General features: G+C 45.8%; 1 long non-coding RNA gene across 1 annotated transcript; it reads right to left on the reverse strand.

Moving 5' to 3' along the window:
- Positions 1-6165: 6165 nt before the first annotated feature.
- On the reverse strand, positions 6166-13804 carry LOC121447634. The gene is made up of 3 exons (XR_005974193.1): positions 13788-13804; positions 9427-9532; positions 6166-6482 (listed from the first exon to the last, which is right to left on the reverse strand). It is a non-coding gene; the product is annotated as an uncharacterized LOC121447634 (long non-coding RNA).
- Between the last annotated feature and the right edge of the window lie 703 nt (positions 13805-14507).

Here is a 14507-nt window from a genome sequence, read left to right on the forward strand (position 1 = left end):
ATCTGCAGTGCAGGAAGCGCTGTGAACTGTGGAGCCATCTCTCCAGCCCCTTGAGTGATTATAGAAGGCTAATTGGGCCTGCTCCTTTGTTCCAGGCTTTCAAACCAGATAAATATTCCTTTCACCCTAGGGACACACTTACATATTTATCTTTTGAAAAAGATTGAAAGAGTATTCCATGAGTTTAATGTCTGCAGCAGGGTTCACTGGAGGACTTTTACACACTGTAGCTTTCTATATTATATTAAAATCTCCACATTTTTTGAGACTAGCATCTTCAAGGGCTGGAGACAAGGAGGGATTTCATTTTATTAAGATTCCTGGGGATTCTGATGAGCACTCATTGGGAGCACGGAGCTTTGGAGAGCCCTCTCCAGTGCTTCCGTCCTCCCCATTTCTCAACTCTTCAAAACTGCCTATCACTCACAGTCTGGATTGTCTAAATGTTTCATTCATGAAATTGTCTTTCCCTCTGTGGGAGTCCTTCTAAAACATCTAGCATGGTCAAGTATCTTATGTTTTCAAACCAGTCGAGGGCTGGGGAGATGGCTCAGTCAGTAAAGTGCTTATCACACAAGCATGAGGACTCGAGTTCAAGCCACAAAAACCCATGTAAGAAATGCCGAGCATGGGAGTGTTTGTAGTCCCTGAAATATGGAGGTAGAGACAAGAGGATTTCTGGGACTTGCTGGCTTGCCATCCTAAGCTATTTGACCAACTCTGGATCAGGGGAGACCCTGTCTCAAACGGTGGGTGGCTTCTGAGTACCATATCTGAGGTTGGTCTCTGGCCTCCACAAGCCTGCATGCACACATACATGTACACCTCTGCACACATGTACTTATGCACTAGTATACACACACACACACACACACACACACACACACACACACACACACCTGGACCCTATTGTATCTGTTTCCAGCAAGGCCTGCCTGATCACAGGCAGATGGCTTTCCAAGCTCCCTCCTCCCCGGCTCAGCCCTCTGCATCCTTGGATGTGTGTCTCAAGTAGACTCTGCCCTGGATGCTTGGTGGCATTGCCTCCAGCCTCTTCTGGCCTCTTGGGACCCTCTTTCCTTGGCCTTAAGGACACCATGACCTTTCACAGACACTCTTTCTCGAGACCGACCCTGCTTCTTTTCCTAGCTTACTCTCAGGGTTGTTTTTTGCTGCTGTAGTTGTTGCTGCTGCTGTTGTTGTTGCTGTTTCTGCTTTTGTTATTGTTCTTGCTGCAGCTGTTGTTGTTATTGTTGTTGTTGCTGTTGTTGTTATTGTTATTGCTGCTGTTGTTTTTGCTGTTGTTATTGTTGTTGCTGCTGTTGTTGTTGTTATTGTTGTTGCTGTTGTTATTGTTATTGCTGCTGTTGTTGTTGCTGTTGTTATTGTTGTTGATGCTGTTGTTGTTGCTGCTGTTGTTGTTGTTATTGTTGTTGCTGTTGTTATTGTTATTGCTGCTGTTGTTTTTGCTGTTGTTGATGCTGTTATTGTTACTGCTGTTGTTGTTGCTGCTGCTGTTGTCATTGGTTTCAAGACTTTGTTTTTTATTTTTAACATTAAGTACATTTAAAAGTAAAGAGAACAGTATAACTAAAGCAGGAGTTAGTTTCCCTAGGCAATAAGGACAACCCATAATGAGTCATGAACTGTTTTCTTAGCACACATGACCCCTTCCCTGAATGAATAAAGTAACCCTTCCTACCACTGGGCCATGTTGGTTCAAGGGAACATGTATAGGGTATGTGGACTCTTCACCGACTTGACCCATGATGTAGTTAAAAACAACCAATCCCAATAAATAATACCCAATCTCCACTTTGTTCCCTCCATAGGATCCATAAACCCCACTGGGGCAGGCCAATGAGCTTCTATTCCTCCCTGAAACCCCCTTTCCAGAGTTCTTTCTCACTTTTCTTATGAATCTAGGTTTGTTCTGCCCACTCAAGAAAGAATCCATCAAACCTACATTATAGCAATTACCATGTGACCCATGTGGCAGTTGTTTGTTGACCACCATATTGTTAAACTATACCTCATTTATTTTTTTCTCCGATGCCTGGATTGTTCTGAAACACTTCCCAGACACCATTCCACTTGGTCGGGAAGTGTTTGATTTCATAGATGTTTATAAAATAAGCGTGGAACTCTTTCAAAGTAAAACCAGAAACACAGTCTCACATCACCAAAAACAACGGCTAAAGTCCCCTACAACAGATTCTATTTTCACGATCCCTCTGTGGTAGTTCTCTTCAGCAAATGGAATTAAAATCTGAAAAGAAACAGAGACTGTGATTCACCATGTACCCCTTCAGCCATTCTGTTCTTACTGCAGTATTTCCACTGTTCCTTGTATTTATCCTGAAGACTCTCCCAAGCAATACACGACTTTGCCCTGAAAAGTTTCACAAACTCTGCAGACTGGTGATGACATCACTGGGGTCTCAGAATGTGTTTCTCTCTTCTTAAGTCCCCTGGAAGTGATTAGCTCCATCTCCAGAGAGCTGAGCAGAAAATGGTGGCATCTGAATTCTCCGCAGGAGCTTGTCTGCTCTGCTCTGCCCTTGGTGACGCTAACAGACCAGACAGATGGCCGCTGAATTCAGTAGATGACTCCTGTCGCCTGTAGTGCTATTTTGATTATGTTTTAACAAATAAAGCTTGCCTGAAGATCAGTGTGCAGAGTTAAGCCAAGGGGCCAAGGAATGGTGACACACACTTTTAATCCCAGGATTTGGGAGACAGAGGCAGAGGGATCTCTTTCTGTTCAATGCCACCCTGGGCTACACAAGATTGAATCTGCTTTAAAAAGAAACAGCTCACACAAAGGCGACCCCAGCAGTTGGGATTCTGTGCCTTTAATCCCAGTACTAGAAAGGTAGAAACAGGAGAGACATGGCTTGCTGGAGAGAGGAATATAAGGCAAGAGGAGACAGGAGCTCTGCGCAGTCTGAAGTTTGGTGGGGACAGTTGCAGTCTGAGGTTTGGTGGACACAGATGTAGTCTCAGGACAGAATCACCCTATCGGACTAAGCATTGGTAGAGGTAAAAGAACTCTCAAGAGGCTGGCCTCTCTGATCTACAGAATTAACCCCTAAATCTGACTCTGTGTTTTTATTATTAATACCAATTAGAATTTGTGCTATAGTCGCAAGTGATTTTTTTTTTTTTTTGAGACAGGGTTTTTCTGTAGCTTTGGAGCCTGTCCTGGAACTAGCTCTTATAGACCAGGCTGACCTCGAATTCACAGAGATCCACCTGTCTCTGCCTCTTGAGTGCTGGGATTAAAGGCATATGCTACCACCGCTCAGCTCACAAATGATTTTTATAAGTATTTTCAATTGATAATTGTCTTTCAGAATGGGTTTAGTCATATGACTAAGTAGAAAAACCAGAATAGGGGCTGGAGGGATGACTTAAAGGTTAGGAGATCTTGATGTTCTTGCCGAGGTCCTGAGTTCAGGTTCCAGTGCTTATGTCAATAGGTTCATAATCATCTGCAGCTCCAGCTCCAGGGATCTGGCATTTCCACCTGTGGCTACCTGCATTCAGGTGCATCTACCCCCACATACACACACACACATATGCACAGAACTAAAAATAAAATAAAGCTTTTCATAAAAAGAAAAAAAGAATAGCTATTTTTATCCTTTTTCTCAGAATTCAAATAGTAGAACAATTCTCTACTATTTTCTGAAGATTAAAAATGAGCTTCAAAAACTGTCAATAATTTTAAGAGCTCAGGACTCAGCATGGCCGGTGTTCATGAGTCCCCAAGACTGTCTGGATTAATGGATTTGTCAGTCTTCTCTACATCTTCACAATGGCAAGAGGGTCATTTTGAGACTCCAGGAGTCTCAGATGGTCTCCTTTACTTAGAATCTGACAAAGTGTTCCAGAACCACAGTTTCCTGCCCCATACTGAGGACCAGGCTGTTCTCCAAAGAGACAGGAAACAGACAGGGCAGATGAATTTAGATTTAACACTCCCAGTGCTGAAGAAACTCATCAACCACATCCATCCTCAAGTTACACCTTCTGACCTTGGCAGAAGTCCCATTTTGACAGCCCTGTAATGACTGCTTGGTGATCCCACCACACACATGCGTGTCTCCCCTCATGATCCCACCACACACATGCGTGTCTCCCCTTACTGATCCCACCACACACATGTGTGTCTCCCCTTGGTGATCCCACCACACACATGTGTGTCTCCCCTCATGATCCCACCACACACATGTGTGTCTCCCCTCGGTGATCCCACCACACACATGCGTGTCTCCCCTCATGATCCCACCACACGCATGTGTGTCTCCCCTTACTGATCCCACCACACACATGCATGTCTCCCCTCATGATCCCACCACACACATGCATGTCTCCCCTCGGTGATCCCACCACACACATGCGTGTCTCCCCTTGGTGATCCCACCACACACATACGTGTCTCCCCTCGGTGATCCCACCACACACATGCGTGTCTCCCCTTACTGATCCCACCACACACATGTGTGTCTCCCCTCATGATCCCACCACACACATGCGTGTCTCCCCTCGGTGATCCCACCACACACATGCGTGTCTCCCCTCGGTGATCCCACCATACACATGCGTGTCTCCCCTCATGATCCCACCACACACATGCGTGTCTCCCCTTACTGATTCCACCACACACATGCGTGTCTCCCCTTACTGATCCCACCACACACATGCGTGTCTCCCCTTACTGATCCTACCACACACATGCGTGTCTCCCCTTGGTGATCCCACCACACACATGCGTGTCTCCCCTTGGTGATCCCACCACACACATGCATGTCTCCCCTTGGTGATCCTACCACACACATGTGTGTCTCCCCTCGGTGATCCCACCACATACATGCGTGTCTCCCCTCATGATCCCACCACACACATGTGTGTCTCCCCTTGGTGATCCCACCACACACATGCGTGTCTCCCCTCGGTGATCCCACCACACACATGCATGTCTCCCCTTGGTGATCCTACCACACACATGTGTGTCTCCCCTCGGTGATCCCACCACATACATGCGTGTCTCCCCTCATGATCCCACCACACACATGTGTGTCTCCCCTTGGTGATCCCACCACACACATGTGTGTCTCCCCTCGGTGATCCCACCACACAGATGTGTGTCTCCCCTCATGATCCCACCACACACATGCGTGTCTCCCCTCGGTGATCCCACCACACACATGTATGTCTCATAAAAGCAGCACCATTGGCACAAGCACCTTTTTGACACTGCACACATACAGTATGGGAAGTCCTTCTATCTGTGTTGCTTTTATTGGTTAATGAATAAAGAATCTGCCTTGGCCTATGATAGGGTAGAGTAGAGCTAGGTGGGGAAAACTAAACTGAATTCTGAGAGAAAAAAGGGGCAGAGTCAGAGAGATACCACGTAGCCTTGCCAGAAACAGATGAGGAGGAACCTTGCTGGTAAGCCACAGCCACATGGCGATACACAGATTAATAGAGATGGGTTAAATGAAGATGTAAGAGCCAGCCAGTAAGAAGCTAGAGCTAATAGGCCAAGCAGCAATTTAATTAATACAGTTTCTGTGTGGTTATTTAAGGGCTGAGTAGCCAGGAACAAACAAGCAGCCTCCTACAACACATACATCTGTGTTCTCTTACTGTAAGCATCCCTCCTTTGCACAGAAAGTATCCCACTGGGAATTAGCAACAAGGTTATGATGTCTTAAAGTCACTTGGATCCATGAGGCCCTGCAGTGTTTGGTTGCTAAGCACTATTTTAAAGCTTTGAGTGGGATCACGCATGTGCAAGATCATGTGTGCATGAGTTTGCCTGCATGTATGAGCCAGAAGACAGACTTGATTGTCACTCCTTATGTGACTTTTATCTTGTTTGTTTATCCAGACAGGCTCTGTCACTAGCCTGGAGCTCATCCAACAGGCTGGGCTGGCTAGTCAATGAGCCCTAAGAATTCTGCTACCTTTTCCTCCCCAGTGCTGGGACTGCAAGGATGTGCTATCATTCTCAGGTTTTTTTTCTTTTTCTTTTACAATTTTGGGCCCTAGAGGGTTAAAGTGAAGCCCTCATGCTTGTGAGGCAAGTATTTTACAGCCTAGCTGTCTCCTCAGCCTGGAATGACTTTTCTTAACTTGTATTCTGCTTTCAGCTTTCTTAATGGAAGGCCCTTAACCCTCCTATTTCAGAATCAAGGCAGCGTATCACACAACTGGCTCCCTGGGTCTGCTAAACAGGGATCTCTGGGGAGAAGGGCTTGGGACCAGGATCCCAACATTGGGTTTAGATCAGAACATCCCAGTGGATGAAAGAATTTCATGAGGTACACAGAGGCCCTTGGACTTCTAGTGGCCGGTGGCAATGTGAGTCACAGGTCCTAGTTGTCTTCCTGGTTGTCTTCCTGCTTGCATGGCCTCATCCACTCATCAAGGGTCTCTCACCAACAGCGTCTTATTCATTCTGTCATGAACTGAAAAGATTGGGGTGAATTACCCTAGGCAACTGCCATCATTAATCTCGACTGACAAATTGCTGGGCACCTAGAATTTCAATGGGACAAACCTCTGGGCAGGCTTGTGAGGCACTTTCTACACCAAGTTGATTGAGGTGGGAAGGCCCATCCTAAATGTGTGTGACACTGTTTCAGGGGCCCACAACTACGAGCCAACATTTCTCTTCCTTTGCTTCTTGGCCGTGGCTGTAATGTGACCAGCCACCTCATGCTCCCACCCTCGTGCCTTCCTTCCAGTCTTGGTGTCTCTGGCCTGTCCTTGTCTCGTGACTCTCCAGTTAAATCCACGACAGCAGCATCTGCTCCGGGGCCCTAACACACATGGCCACAGATCACTGGATCTCATGACTGACATCCACAGCCACGTTCAGAAGTTCAATCCATAGTCATGTCTCGGCCGTGAGCTCTGAATGGCTCCAGAGGCTCCGCAAAACCATCACACACCAGGCCCAGAGCCGAGGACAAGCCTCCCCATTCCCTGCATCAACTCATGTGGGCATCCACTAGATCTCTAGTTTGAGAAATAAGTGGCAGGGGCTTCAGTTCCTCTGACTTGGATATTTCTCAGTACCATCGAATAAGATTTTACATCAGAAACACACAAACTATGACTCTTGTCTGAAATCATGCCTGAGCTTGTTGCTGTCCAGATAGGAGAGAGAACACCCTGAAGACACACTTGTGCTTTTCCTTCGGGGAGCAGGCTATCTCTAGGGGGCCTCCAAGAAATTGGAATTTCCCAGGAATCCTAAGCTGGGAGAAGGAAAAGACTGATGGCTGAGGCCAGCCAGAAGAGGAAGTTGTCTCCCAGGAAGAGACCTCACACAGTTCTGACAACTTATGAGACTGATGGGATCTGAGACAATGCTGGGCTGGTGGTGGGCGGGGCCACACCCTGGCCTGGACTCCTTAGCTATTTGTGACTCCTGCCATCTGTTTGAGGTCAACCTGATTTACAGAGCAAGTTCCGGGACATCCAGGGCTACACAAAGAAATCTTGTCTTGGAAAAAAAGAGGAGGAGGAGCAGGAGAACAAAGCAATCAAACATAAAGCTCATGTCAGGACTTGGTGTGGGAATTACTGGGCCACTTTATTGGTCTTTCTGCCCAGTGTTGCCACAATGCAGAATCTTCTTCTCTGCCTTTCAGTTACTTGTCTCTTTAATTGCCCCCTTGGGGATAGACACAGAGCCTAGTTTGTTGGAGGCATGGTTCCCAGGTTCCCTAAAACTCCAGTAATGCGCTCTGCCATTTAGTGGTCATGTGACTTTAGTTATTCTACTCTGCTACTTAGAGGCATTTGACTTTCACCAACTTGCTCTGCTCTTCTGACAATTTGGTTTTTCATCTGAGAATTGAGACCAAGTAATTCATTTCACAGGCCTGTCTGTGAAGATAAGCTTCTAAATCACCTAGTAAAATTGCCAGGCAGAGACACGGTGCTGGCCAATTATCAGTGCTCTCCCCTGACACCTCAAGAGGCAGACGGCTGTCACAGATGAGAGGGTGAAGACTCAAACAGGCAAAAGAATATCCCCAATTCCACATGGGCATGTAGCTGCCCTGTGCAGGATATGAGAGGATGAAGTAAGATTTATAAAATATCTAAACGGGGCCAGGTATGCATTGTAATAACCCTTTCTAAAGCAAGATTTGTTTATTTTTATTTTATGTATAAAATAAAAAAAAATTTGCCTGCATGAATGTCTTCGTCGTGCGCATGCCTGGTACCAAGGGAGACAGGAAGTGGGTGTGACACTCCCTGGAACCAGAGTTACAGGAAGTTGTACGTGTTGGGAATTAAACCATGGTTGCCTGGAAGAGGAGCCAATGCTCTTAATTGTTGATCCATCTCTGTAGCCCTAGTTATAGCCTTTTAAATGGAGCTTTCATGCTTAGAATATCACTCAGTTTATAGAGTACTCACTTAGCATACACAAAGCCCTAGATATGATCCCAGCACCACACAAACTAGGCATGTTGGTGCATGCCTGTGATCACAACCCAGGAGGTGAGGCATGATGGTGCATGCCTGTGATCCCAGCCTTTCAGAGGTAGAGGAAGGAAGATCAGAAGTTTAAGGTTGTCGTCTGTTTCATAGCAAGTGCAAAGCCAGCCCAGTGTAGTGACAGAAACATTCAATAGCAAACACAAAAATCCTCAGGAGAGATGTGACAAAGCTTGTACAGGAAGGGGCTAGGAGGAAAATGGGTTTGTTTAGCATCAGTTAAAATGACATCTCTGCATCGACACCAGAAGGGTCTAGAAACAAATGTCATGTTGGTACATAGCAGGTGGGAAGGCAGAAAGGAGAGGGACAAGAAAATTAGAAACAGCGGGAACAGAGCTGCAGCTGATACACAGCAGATACTGTGGCACAGTTTGGCACAGGGTCAGAGCGAGGCCATCAGGACACCAGCTAATGGCAGGCCGAACAAATGGGCATCTAGCTGGTGCCAGGGATGGCAGGAAATGGAGGAGAAGTGAATGAAAGCTGAAGGGACTGTGAAAAAAGTGTATGTGGTGTGTATAGTGTGTGTGTATGTGTGTAGTGTATATATATTTGTAGAGTGTGTCTGTGTGTGTAGTGTATGTATGTAGTATGGGTGTAGTGTGTGTGTGGTGTGTGTGTGTAGATTGTATGAGTGCAGTGTGTATGTATGGGTGTGGTAAGTGTAGTATGTGTATAGTGTGTGTATGTGTATAGTGTATGTGTAGTGTGTATGGTGGGTGTGTATTTGAGAGAGAGTTGTATATGTGAGAGAGTTTTATGTGTGTGTGTAAGAGGGAGAGAGAGCTTATATGTATATGCACACATGGAGCCCAGAGATCAATATCAGGGGTCTTTATCACTCTCCACTTGATCATCTGAGCCAGGATTTCTCATTAGACATAGACTCACCAATTCTGCTAGGCTGGCGGGCCAGAGAGCCTCTGAGATCTAGTCGCCACCATCCCAGCATTCAGAATACAGGTTCATGCCACTTTATCTTATTCAGAAACAGAAACTGAAAACAAAACAAACAAAAACCCCATTTGTTTTGGGAATTCAAACTCAGGTTCACAGAGTTACACAGGATGCAGGATTTTAACATTAGACAGGTGGCCTTGCTCAGGCCTGTTCACACCGCCGTGCACACGCATCAGCAATGACATATCTTGCTGTGTGCTCAGCGGTGGCAGGCATAGCTCTTGGGCCTTCGTCGCTAAGATGCACTGTTGCAGAATATTTGCTTACACTGTGTGAAAATGTGTCGCTGTGATTGGTTTAATAAAGAGCTGATGGGCCAATAGCTGGCAGGAGAGATAGGCAGAATTTCCAGGGAGAGAAAGAGAGGCTGGAGATGAATCTAGGTGTGTGGATTGTGAGGGAGATACCCATGAGACTTTGAAGAAGTAGAACATACGGTACAGAGCAGAGGTGACGGAGCCACAGGGCAGAATGTAGATTAATAGAAACAGGTTTTTTTTTTTTAAGTAATAAGAGCTAACTGGGGACAAGCCTAACCTAAAGGCCAAACTTTCATAGTTAATAATGTCTCCAGGTCATTATTTGTGGGATGACCAACCAAAGACAGTTTGACAAGAAAACTTGCCACAATGGGCATGAGCAGGTCACAACAGGTGTTCTTACTTCTTCAGCCCTGGCTACCCTGAAACATACTTTGTAGACCAAACTGGCCTTGAACTCACAGAGACCTGCCTGACTCTGCCTCCCAAGTACTGGGATTAAAAGCATGCACCACCATAGCCTGGCCTCCCCTAGATATCTTAAAGGAACAAAAAAAAAAAGAAAAGAAAAAAAGTAATAGGTTATGGCACTGATGAGATGCCCAACTCTAGGCAGCATCTGAGAACCTTAGAACCCTCAGGAAGGGTAATAAAAGGATAACAGTGTCAATAATAGGACCCATTGAGGAAAAAAAAACTGTTGTGTAAATGAATAAAGAGCGTGTCAAGTCTAGAGAGAAGAGGGAGGAGAGACCCATTGTCATAAGCTTATCATGGGACAGTACATGACCTGTGAGAACCTTTAGCTGGTCAACAGTTGAAAGAAAGTTAAACGTGTGTGTGTGTGTGTGTGTGTGTGTGTGTGTGTAGATGTCTAAACTAAGACCTGTGTGGTGGAAAAGCTTCTCTGTGAGGCTTTATCAGCTTCATTTGCATGTTGATTTAGGAAGGAAACAAGCAGTGTCTGGATGAGAGTAGTCCACTGCTTGTAGCACTTGGGTCTGATGCCCTGGGTCCCCAGGTCATGTGCAACTATAAGAGACTGTGGTGGTTCATACGGGCTATCACCCAGACACAGTCTAGTCTCACCTAACAGACAGGCTTCGGAGCTTATGAGAAGGTTCTAGATTATATTTATCGAGGCAGGAAAACCCTCCCTCACAGTGGGTGATTTTATGCTGTGGGCTGGGGTCCTGAGCTGAATAAAAAGGAGAAAGTGAATTGAAGGCCAGGATTCACCTCTCTCTGCAACCTAGCTGAAGATACATTGTATATCATGCTCCAAAGATACATTGTATCACATGCTCCAAAGATGCATTGTATCCCATGCTCCAAAGATACATAGATACATTGTATCACATGCTCAAAAGATACATTGTACCTCATGCTCCAAAGATACATTGTGCCTCCTGCTCCAAAGATACATTGTACCTCATGCTCCAAAGATACATTGTACCTCATGCTCCAAAGATACATTGTGCCTCCTGCTCCAAAGATACATTGTACCTCATGCTCCAAAGATACATTGTACCTCATGCATATGCCACAGACACACACAATATATGCATACAAACTCTTACACACATCCCACACCACACATACACAGAGGCCATACACATACACAAACCACACACACCACAAATATACATACACCACACACACGTACCAATATACACATCTACACATATATCCCATGTTCATATACTCACACATATACACACATACATGCTTACACACTCACAGACACACACACACACATACACATGTCCATCCACCCCCATGCCTTCCAAAAGCCCCAGCAGAGCTGTTGCCAACATCACAATTATTGTGCAGCAAGAGCCAGGGAAAATCAATTCCTATTTTATCTCTGGTTTGTTATTACCTGGACAGATGAGGTCCTAAGCTGTAGCCTTAATATAGTGACAAGACACAAGAAAACACCATTGTCAATTTTTATAGGGAGAAGAAATCTCTCTCATGGTAGCTGATTCTATAAAGATCTTCACTCTGATCAGGTTTCCTCCTACAAAAGCGGAGCCTGGGTCCTCCCATAGGTCACAAGGATAACTACTGATATCTGTGTTCACAGCAATACATCAGTGTGGGATCTGATCTCAAGGGTACCTGAGGTAGACAGATAATTCTGGAAATGGATACATCCCTGTGTACTCATAGGAGAGTGTGTGTTTGAGTGTGGCATGCTTGTGCTGGTGTGTGTGTGTGTGTGTGTGTGTGTGTGTGTGTGTGTGTGTGCGTGTGCATGTTCCTGTGCCTCTGGAGGTCAGAGGACAACTTCAGGTGTCATTCCATAGCACCAACTATCTTGTTACTTTGAAAGAGTCTCTCATTGCCAGGACTTTGCAACCAGGCTAGGCAGGCTAGGCTACTGGCCGCAAGTCCCAGCCCCAGCTGTCTAAGCTCCCCTAGCACTGGAGTTACAAATGTGCAGTCATGCCTTTCTTTAAGATAGACCCTGGGGCTTGAACTCAGGTCCTCAAGGTTGTGGGATAAATACTTTAATAACTGAGCTATCTCCTGGCCCAGAAATAAATACATTTGACAAAGAACCTTAGCCAGTTAAATGGTGTAGGATAAAAGCAAAAAGTGTCCTATAGATTGTTATGAGAAATTCTCTATAGTTGCAGTTGGGCCTACAAATAGCCAACATTCTACCAAATTAGCCTTCTGCAACCAAGACTAACCACCTGAGAACACAACAGTGACATGGGGTGTCCAGTTTAGGGGACTGTGACGTGCAAATCCAGCAGCTGTTCAGCCCACAGTACCTTGCAGTAGACCTTCCCTTCTCACAGACATCCAGATGCAAACTGGGACATTGTTGCTGAGTTCCTAGTAACAGACTTCAGGTTCCAGGGTTTCTCACTTGCAGAGGAAATTGAATCTAAGGAGCTATAGTGACCATACATCCTGGTTCCTGACAACTTCCTGAACTTCTGCCTGGCTTGTGCTGTGAAAGTAGAAGATACCCCACATCTGCCCCAAGAGCCTTGGCTTCCTCTCTTCAGAGGCCCAGCCATGCTGTCTGTCTATGATTGGGGCCTGAACTTTCTTCAAACCCCCATATTACTGCTGTCTGTCTGTCCATGTCTTTAATAACTCTTCTAATAAACTCCACACCCTCAAGAAACCATCCTAGTGTCCCCCTCCTGGGACAGGTCAGGTATATAATGTGTCAGGCATTGTTTTAAATAATCCTTTCATCCATGAGGCATCTTAGACACTGAGGACATGGTAGAGAGTAGCTTACCTGAACCCCACACTCAGAACGTGGCATGGATGGCAGAGTCAGGTGTCTCTGTTGGCTCAGAAACTCGGTCTTTATACAGTTGTTGTGGAATATTATTTTAAGATGTGTTACATTTGTTTATGCTGTGAAACGTTTGTCTAATGATGCTAAGGGTGTGCTGCATTTGTTTAACTCTGCGAAGATGTATTACTTTGTCTGTCTACAACACCTGATTGGTCTAATAAAGAGCTGAACGGTCAATAGCAAGACAGGAGAAGGATAGGTAAGGCTGGCAGGCAGAGAGAATAAATAAGAGGTGACATCTGGGAAGAAAAGATCAAGTAGCAAGAAAAGAAGGGGTCACACCCAGCCACACAGCCAGACACAGAGTAAGGAGGAAAGAAAAGATACACAGAAATAGAGAAAAGTAAAAGGGCAGAAAAACAGGTAGATGGGATAATTTAAGAAAAGCTGGCAGAAACAAGTCAAGCTAAGACTGGGCATTCATAAGAACGAATAAGCCTCCATGTGATCTATTTGGGGGTTGGATGTGGAACCCTCAAAGAGCAAAGAGTGAAAACAACCAACAACACCTGGTCTCCAAAAAAGTCCTTATGCTTAATCTTCTAGGACCAGCTTCCCCACAAAACCTTGCTTCCAACCTTCGGCTGAGTCCGTGCTCACTTTGCTGACTCAGTGTCACCAGCACCATGGCCTTGCACTGCTAACTGGCATGTGTGTTATTTCCATTCATAGGTGTTCCCTCGAGAGCCCGCTTCACCCACTTCTTCCACAGCTGTCGACATTGTTTCCTCTCCCAGGGATGCCTGAGCCTGGAGTTCATAGCAGCTGCCGACGCTGTGGACCTGTTTCCTGAGCACCGGTGGGCAGATGACGGTCACATGGTTCTCCCTTGCTGTAGCTCCCTCTCCTGTGATTCTGAGTCCTGACACCTACAGGAGACACGAGTGGGACCTCCTAACAGTGATGCTTCTTAGCCTCTGCCTTCTCAAACTTCTCTTCATGACCCAAGCAGGGGACACAGAGCCATGAACAAAGAGACTGGGAGGACCAGCCCCCAGCTTAGCGTCTCTATTGCTCTTGTCATTATTGTGACCCAATTAGCTGTCAAACACAACTTAAGGAAGGGTTTGACTCAAGGCTTCAGAGGATCCATTCCTCATGGGGTACCAAAAAGTACCACAAGTGGAGGACTGCGTGTTAAAAACATTCAAATCCCAACACTGAGCAAATGACATAAAATGACTTCAAACTTTTCACACCTGAGATTGTGTGTATTTGCCTGTAAAGTTGCTAATTCCAGGGCTGTGCTGTGATAGTGATTCTGGAATAAAATGGCCCAAGCCTGGTTCAGATCCATGTTGGGAGGATAAGGCAGGAGTGGGCAACAAGCGGCTTAGGTGGTGGGAGCGAGCTACCTAATGTGAGGACCACACCCTGCAGTCACGGATATGACCAGGTCATCACCAGGTGAGGGGAATCAC

This window comes from Microtus oregoni, unplaced genomic scaffold (assembly GCF_018167655.1).
Source record: "Microtus oregoni isolate MIOR12 unplaced genomic scaffold, Mior012 000004F_ref0000308, whole genome shotgun sequence".
Taxonomy (NCBI): domain Eukaryota; kingdom Metazoa; phylum Chordata; class Mammalia; order Rodentia; family Cricetidae; genus Microtus; species Microtus oregoni.